Genomic DNA, 8889 nt, shown 5'->3' with positions numbered 1-8889 from the left:
CCCCATTCTCTCTTATTTTTTTCTGCCCCTTATATTCTTTACATCAGCTTTTCGTTTATTTCTTGCTTGTTCCACTTTTTCTTTCCACTTTTTTTTTCTCTCCCCCGACAAACAACATAACATTTTGCAAATTATTAAGAGCTTGTTACGAGAAACATTGATCTATATAATTTCGCGACGAATTTGTCTGCGCCGCAATTTAGAAAGGTATTTACTCTTTTTTTTTTTTAAGAGCACTCTGTGATAGCTAATTCACCCTTTTTTTCCCTTTACATTATAGTTTTTTGCATGGTTTTACCTTCTTCAACTACAGCATAATTTTTTTTTTAGACTCTTCTTGTCACTTCATGCTCATTGTAAAGTCATTCTCAAAACCAATAAGATGATTCACGTGATATTCACAAAATGATGAAACACTTTTAAGAAAAACTAATCGTTTTTTATATTCGTTATGAGACAGTCAGACAACACCCATGAGGGATGAAATATTTTTATGGTGTTTCCACATTTTTTATGTTAGAGGTAGAAACTTATATAAAATGTTAATTACATTAAAAATGTATAATGAAACAATAAATAATATGTGGTTTCCTCGGTGTTAAGCAGAATAGTATTAATTCCGGTGATGCTTTTATTTAAACATTACTAAGTCATTGTGTCGTCGATGTATTTAACAGACACTATATTACAGACAACAATAACTGAATATATATTTACATTTAACGTGATAGAGCAAAATAACCCAAAACACTACTTTAATATAGAAGTCTGGAGACAAAGGGAGAGTCAGAGAGAGAGAGAGAGAGAGAGAGAGAGAGAGAGATGTTTCATTATATTAATGCATTAAGCGTTTAAGATGTTTTATTACACTCAAGTATTTTATAACATATATAATCAAACATTTCTCAACCATAGTAAGTAATTTTATGACAATAACTATAGCAAAATATTTTACGACACTAATTCTGTAAGACAATTTACTAGAAGTTATTTAGTAATTCATGGAATTGTCTTGCAGTATTTGACCGGAAAGCCTTTTATCGATGCAGCCGTTTTACAATATTGACTCAGTAAGATATTTTATAACATTTGGTCCAGTAAGACATTTTATGATTCTGCACGAGTGTCATAAGGCACAGTTTGTCAACGTCATAAATACCTTTTGTTAAAATAATAAACGGGTTTAACAACATCAAAATATTTTAGTGTTTTGTTAGAAAGAGTCAGTAAAATATTTTATACTGTTAACACTTTTAATGTGCTTCATAACGTCAACTTATAAATGACATTAGTGTCAACTTTTTAATGACACTAGCATCAACTTTTTAATGACATTAACACAATCAGGTTAACATAATATATTTGAACTAACAATTCCGTATAAACGAAACACTGAAGAGAGCTACATAGTATTTTCATAAATTGTTCTCAAATGTAAGGGTCACATCCATAGCTTTCGTTGATATTTCTGGAGAGGAAGATATTTATGAATTCATTCGATTCTGTCATGGCTCCGTATTTCACTCAGATTTTATATTATGTTCTTCCACTAACCAAATAAAGTTTGCCTAAAAACACTACCAGAAGAGAACATAAGCTACCTCAAACCAAATCTTAAATGTACATCGAATGTCTTTATTTTATGGCTTTGTTCGTGTAGATCTTCGCCATTCTTAGTACTCCGATATAATTAGTATATTCTTAGTACTCTATTATAATTAGTATATTAGTTTCAAATTTTGACACAAGGCCAGCATTTTGAGGGAGGAGTCAGTCGACTACATCGAGCCCAGTGCTTACCTGATACTTATTTCATCGACCCCGATAGGATGAAAGGTAAAGTTGACCTCGGCGGAATTTGAACTCGGAACGTAAAGAGGGACGAAATGCCTCCATGCACTTTGCCCGGCGTGCTAATAATTATGTCAGCTCGCCGCCTTTCTTCTAATAGTAATATACTAATGGTATCAGGCGGCGAGTTGGCAGAATCATTAGCACGTCCGTCTCAATGTTCTGAGTTCAAATTCCGCTGAGGTCGACTTTGCCTTTCATCCTTTCGAGGTCGATAAATAAAGTACCAGTGAAACACTGGAGTCGATGTAATCGACTAGTTCCCTTCCCACAAAATTTCTGGCTTTGTACCTTTAGTAGAAAGGATATTACTATTAGGAAAAAGGCGGTGAGATGACATAATCTTTAACACGTTGGCCAAAGTGCTTAGCGGCATTCCGTTCATATTTACGTTCTAATTTCACATTCAGCTAAAAGTTGACTTTGCCTTTCATCCATTCAGTGTCGATATTAAGTACTGTGGTTGATGTCACTGACTTGCTCCTCCCCTCAAAAGCTGCTAGAATTTGAATTCACTTTATTATTAGCGGTGTGACATAAAAAAATCATAGGTTTCCGTATCGCGAAAGAGAAAAAGCAACCTTGATTCCTGTTTGAGGTTATATCACTTCACTTTTGTTATTTATGCTCTAAGCAAATTATGATTCAATGACACACAACAGAAAAAGCTCTAGATGTGCGTCTGCACTGCAAGCGTAATTAATCTCAATTAATCAAATAAACCGTTCAGCCGTAAATGACTGTCTTTTTAAATACAATTCCACTGTCGACAGAAAAAAAGAGAAGTCAAATGGACTAAAGTTTCGAAGGTCGTTATGATTGCACTTCGTGAACTATATATGTATAAACGTGTGTGCGAATGGGTAGATAGGTAGGTAGGTATATTTTTATGTATATGAACGACTCAACTAATTTTCATAACTGATATTTTCTTGGCATTTATTTCGATTAAATTACTGTCACATCGCCAGTGTTCAGTTTGATGTTATGATATCTGAAAATATACTTCGGCATCTGACCCTGTACGGCGTGTGTCATTAATTACAATTAATTGAATATACTTGTCAGTCATAAACGAATACTCTTGTTTATACAATTTATAGCATAAACAATGCGAATTGTGTTTGATATCTGATACGTGTGTTATCTTATTCTTATGTCAGTTAGTGTAAGGTGTACAGTTTGTACTTTGAGAGTTGAGAATTATGTTATATTATTATTGAATGGTAATTGGGTAGGATATGAGTGGCAGGAGTTGTTCGCATTACAGTACCGAGTACTGATTAAGCTAACGTGTTATCGTAGTCCATCTGGTGTTGTGTGTAGGATAGCTTATAATGTTCAGTTTTGATTCAGTTAAGGCTGTTAAGGTTGTCTGAATTTTATCTTCCAAATGTAATAGAGGATGATCAGGTGATAAGTAATCTTAGAAACTCTTGTAGGATCCCCACTACGACCGTACGTTATAATATCATGGGACTATATTTTTTGTACCGAAAATCAAGGTTGGCACGAATAAGTGACAGGCCGAAAATAATGCTTTCTAAATTTAATCTGTCAACTGGTAGAATGGACAGGAGTTTTTTCTTTGTAGCCTACCTTTGACCGACAGAATGCAAACAGCCGTGATGGGTTATCACTAGTCATAGTCACACAACTGTGACAGCTTCAACTGACAGCACCAAATATAGTGGAGAACTTACAAAACTTTCTAAGCCGGATCCGGATCACGTGATCATCCTTGACTAAACAAAACTTATCCAAAACAGATACTAATTGGAACCATGTTCTCTTTATAAAAACAAGGTAATTTTTGAAATACAATCAAAAGCAAGACAGTTGTAACATAGTTCCACGTCTTTTTCTCTCAGCTTTTGAAAATCAGAGAAACCTGTAAAACCGATTGTCTTTAAACATATTTAAATAAAGAAATCTAAATGAAGCTCTGTACACTTTCAACTTTTTTTCTACATGCGCACACATAGATATACATCATTTGTTTATGTAGATATTCAGTTTTGGAATACAAACGTGAAAAAGCGTAAGGAATACATTCGCTAGTGTTTATTTATTCGTATAAAGTTGATTATTATGACTAAGGCTACTCGGACTTCCACGGAAGTCTTTCAGTCTGGTTGTGCTGGTGCTAATGAAGACAACCAAAATGGCGGATGCCATTGTTGTTTTTCATAGTGTGTGCATATGGGCGAGTATATATTTGTGTATTCATATGTGTGTGTGTATGCGCATTTGTACATTGATATAAATTTCGTACGCGACATTTTTGTCGTTACCGTTAGTAATCACGAAGAACAGGAGACGCTGAATTAGCAATGAGCTGGAAAAAATTCCTTGTATTATTGAATTAGTCTAAATCAAAACCGGGTCGAGACTGAAATGCCTTAGACCGTTCTCGGTGAATAAAATCAAGTAATGATCAAGTGCTTACGCTTATCATATCTTCACAAAAATTTTGTAGTTTTTGCCTCTGTTAGAAACAATTATTCATACATCATACACATGTACTATGCATGCACCTATTCTCTTCACAGCAATAAAACGGCCTTATAAAAGCAATATTCAAATGGTCTTCCATCATGTCTACATTGACGCATTTGCATCTGAACCAATTTCTTTTCTGGATTATTTCCAAAATTTTCCGCGCCTTATATCATTTATAAAAGCACTGTATACACATTTTTGTTTAAATTCCAACCCTTGAACTCCAATTACAATGATTATTGCTTAAAAGAGACCATTCAGCTGATATCATTCTTTATAACATTGTCAGATTTGTTTCTATTTGTTTCAGCCACTATCGTCTGCTCTACCCGCATGTATACATCACACATAGGCTGACAGCCGTCCTGATCACTATCATTCAACTTAGGAATGGTGTCTTAAGATTAATAGCTTATTAATGCAAGGCTATTATATTCTAAAAGCATTTGACTTTCACAAATAATCTACTGCTCCAAACAAACATTTACATGATAACAAACAAATCCATATTTCTTCGAATCTTACAGGATCTGACAGGTTTTAGATTAGAAATTTATATCGTTGTGATGGATAACCTACGGCAAGTCGACGCTTACAGCATCAGTGTATAACAAGTCAAGAATGCTATACAGTTTTGAATGTGTTTGATAATGAAATATCTGATCGTTTGAGCAACTCCTATAACTATAAAGTTGTATTTGCCTGTCTTAGAATAAACAAGACTTCTAGGTTGAAAACTTTGCATGAATTCCATCACATATAATCATGTGACCTAAGTCTACTTATGGAACAAACAAGGGAATTGTTGGCTCAACAATCTAAGAAGATTATTCAGGAATCGCAACAAAACCCATTTTATCTTATTAGGCGAGGCGAATGGATTTATATGATCATTGTACATTTGCTGTTAAACAGTAGGATGTTATTAATAACCGTGTTCTTAGCACATATACGCTACAGAATATATCTAATGATTTTACTCGACTGTTTATGTAATAGACAAATGACTACACTGTAGACAAAAAGCTGAAGAATTAAATAGACTAATTACAATACTGCTTTGAAATTTTATTATCTGAGTATCATCTTCAACTGTTCCACACGGATATTACTTAGAAATAGTTTACGTAAATGAGAGACTAATTTACATAAGATATTTAACTGCTAATTCGACTAATAAATTACTGGTTTGTTCATATTGTTTTTCAACAATATACACCAAAGTGTATAGGTTGTAGCTAATAATTTAGGCAATAGACAGGTGTAGATAGTGCGAGGTATTTACAGATATTTTATGAAGAATTTTACATTTGTCTATAACATACAATACATTAAAATTTACTGGTATACTCGGTATTATAGTATATAATAATATTAAGACAATCACTTAACCCGTGTTTATATGCAATCACCCTATAGATACTATTCAGACGCTGGTGAAATCTCAATACAGAATTGAAAGTAATCTGGCGTATCACTCTTTTTATGTCACCGAATGTAACTCACATGAAGACATTTTTAGAACACAATACAAAGCCATGCACACCATCAGTAAATGTTTCGTTGATATTAAAATTGATTAAAATGCCGATATTATTTTAACACACAAACGCGCAAGTGCATGTGTGTGCGAGTGGGTATGTATGTGTATGTGTGTGTTTGTTTGTAAATTTAGTAACGTCTGCTCGAGTGTATTTGAACCAGAGAAGCAATTTTGTAAAACAGTAAAATTTAGATTTCACTCAATATCAACTAAATGCACAGACACTAGCATTTTAATATGCACCCATAAATTCCTGTAAAGGTGCAGCAGGAAAAAAACATCAATTTTATTTGCTTTTATAACCTTTGCAACTACAAATCTCGACAAAAACGTTGGCTTCTATTGCTACATTTAGATGACAATAGCACTTTTCGTTTTATCTTTATGATATGCAAGGTCACTAGAGCCACACCCAAAGCAACGAACTTTTAGAACGTATTTTTATTACTCGTGCAAATGTAAATTTTATTATCCGGAATTCATAACGAAAAGAGAACTTCATGGTGCTGCTGTATGTGATTATATATATATATATATATATATATATATATATATATATATATATAAGTGAAAGGAGGGAAAACAGTGCACTTATTACACTTCTACATGGTTTCCGAAATTGATTTGCAAACGCTAGAGGAAAACAACGCCTTATCCATTGCACATCAAGGAAGCGTGTTTATTCCTCGACTAGAGGTCGGATCCGAAATTTTACGGCAGATTTAACTAAGATAATGATACCTAAGTGCGAGACAATAGTGCTAAACAAAGAGACAATGTATATCCAACATCCAAGAACAAAGCTGTCCATTTGCCACGAACACATGCTAGAATACATATGCTGGGGATAGTACGTAGGAATTACAAACGAATATATACATCATTTTGGGGGTGATCTCTAAATAACACAGTCAAGTTTTAAGACCAAATAACCCTTGTTCACTAACTTCATACATACACATATCTAAATATATTTATATGCTTCCCCTTCTGTAATCCTTCCTGTCTTCCATTGTTGGTCTCCTCTCGTGTTACTGGCATTGGTAGCTCCTTTTTATCTGTAGTTTTTTTCATTCGATGCTGCTGGCATCTCCCGTCTTTCTTCCTTTCACTTCTGAAAATTCACTTTCTCCTCCGCACTGGTTTTCCTTGATGTTGTTGGTCTCTCACACTGAGCCACCTCTACGCCTGCTTTTCTCTTTTTTTTTTTAGCAGACTCTTTGGTGGTGAGTCCGCGTTTCCCTCTCGCTTCTTTTTTCTCTTCACCACCGTATAGTGCTGCTCCACATTTTTTGTACTGGTTTTCGCAGTCTGGTTTTTGCTCCTCGCGTTTTGCTCCTTTTCTCCCTGCTGCTCCCTGCTGCTCCTGTTCCGTCACATCCTCGTCTTATGCTTTATGTGTCCCCGTACTCCACACTGGTGGCAGATGGGCGGTCTTCCCTCCACCACCACTATTAATCTCACTTCATCCGGCAGTATGACCTCTTCTGCAATTTTATGTAAATCCTGTAAACTGACCTGGACCGCCACCTCGAGGCCGTATCCCCACAGTTCAGCTCAGTCGTTCTTTTCACTTTTAAAACTTTCGCTTCTTCCTCTGTGTTATACAAAATGACCGCCACACCAGCCACGCCCCATCAATCTCCGGGGATACTCTACCAATCTATTCTCTGGCCACAGTAAGGTGGCAGTAGTACCCACTCTGTTGACCTTAACGCCACAGTGGAGTATTTTATCGCGTCCTGTTCGCTCACGAACCTTACCTCCACTCTACCGTAATTTTTTCCCTCTGGTATAGAACGTCGTAAGCCCTTTTTTCTCCTTCAAACACTCTTTCAATGCTTCTACCGTCGTTATTTCAATTTTTTCGTTTCCGTGAACAGCGTTCTGTACACTACTGTCCACTTAGTTGTATTCTCATTCACATCTTGCGGCGGGGTCAACCTCAGACTGGTACTCTACTTCTCGATAAGCTTGTTGAACTGGTTCAACTTCTTTTCTTTTAATTTAAACTCTCGAACATGTAGAATGTCTGCAGTTAAGCTCCTTCCAGTTGCTGCAGCATAGCTGCCGCCTGGAACTGGTTCGCTTTCCATAGTTTCTTTTCTTACAACTTCACCCATAAATGGGGAAGTAAACAAATGCAACAGGCAAAAACAACAGCAATGAACAATTCAATAATTCAACAATTAGGTTAAACAATTAGGTTCACCTTTAGAAGAGACCTTCAACAATTAATCAACAATGTGACTCACGGGGATCAAAAAAATAATAAGAGAGCATCAAATGACAATGGATCATAATTCTCATTCCATTGAGCATTTTTCTGTAAACCAATCATTTATATGTAAAGGAAAGGGACAATATCAGCAAATGTTTTCTTGTGTTCCACGGAGTATCTACTACGATAAACCATAAAAGTTTTGCAAAAATTTGACGGGTCGTGAATCAAATACTATGCGATGATCCGCTCGGTCAAGAGTTTTTCTCTCTGCTCATGTCCAAGTCAATACCATGTATTCATCTCAATGAATACAATGGAAAAGTTTTTATGAATAAATTATGCATAGCGTATATTAATTTTAAAAAATAATTTGATTATACATAAAACATACTTCTTTAAATCCCTAGTTTTGCTGGGGGTCATACTATTTATGTATATACGTGTGTATGTGTATGTGCGCGAGTGTTTATGTTTGTGCATATGTATTTGAATGCATATGTAAGTTTATGTAAATACACGAATATATATATATATATATATATGTATGTATATATATATATATATATATATATACATACTCACACACACACACACAGGCTTTACATGCCTGTGTAATTTCTGTTAGAAACGATGTGAATGGTACCAATGAAATGATCAAAGCTAGGAGAGTCTTACTGAAGCAAGAAATCAAATTTATTGCTTCGAGTTTATCTTTTTAAATCTTCTGGCTTGCTTTAAGATTTATATTTTGGTATCTTTTTGAAGTAAA

This window comes from Octopus bimaculoides, chromosome 1 (genome assembly GCF_001194135.2).
Source record: "Octopus bimaculoides isolate UCB-OBI-ISO-001 chromosome 1, ASM119413v2, whole genome shotgun sequence".
In the NCBI taxonomy this organism is placed as follows: domain Eukaryota; kingdom Metazoa; phylum Mollusca; class Cephalopoda; order Octopoda; family Octopodidae; genus Octopus; species Octopus bimaculoides.
This window is presented reverse-complemented; position numbering follows the sequence as displayed.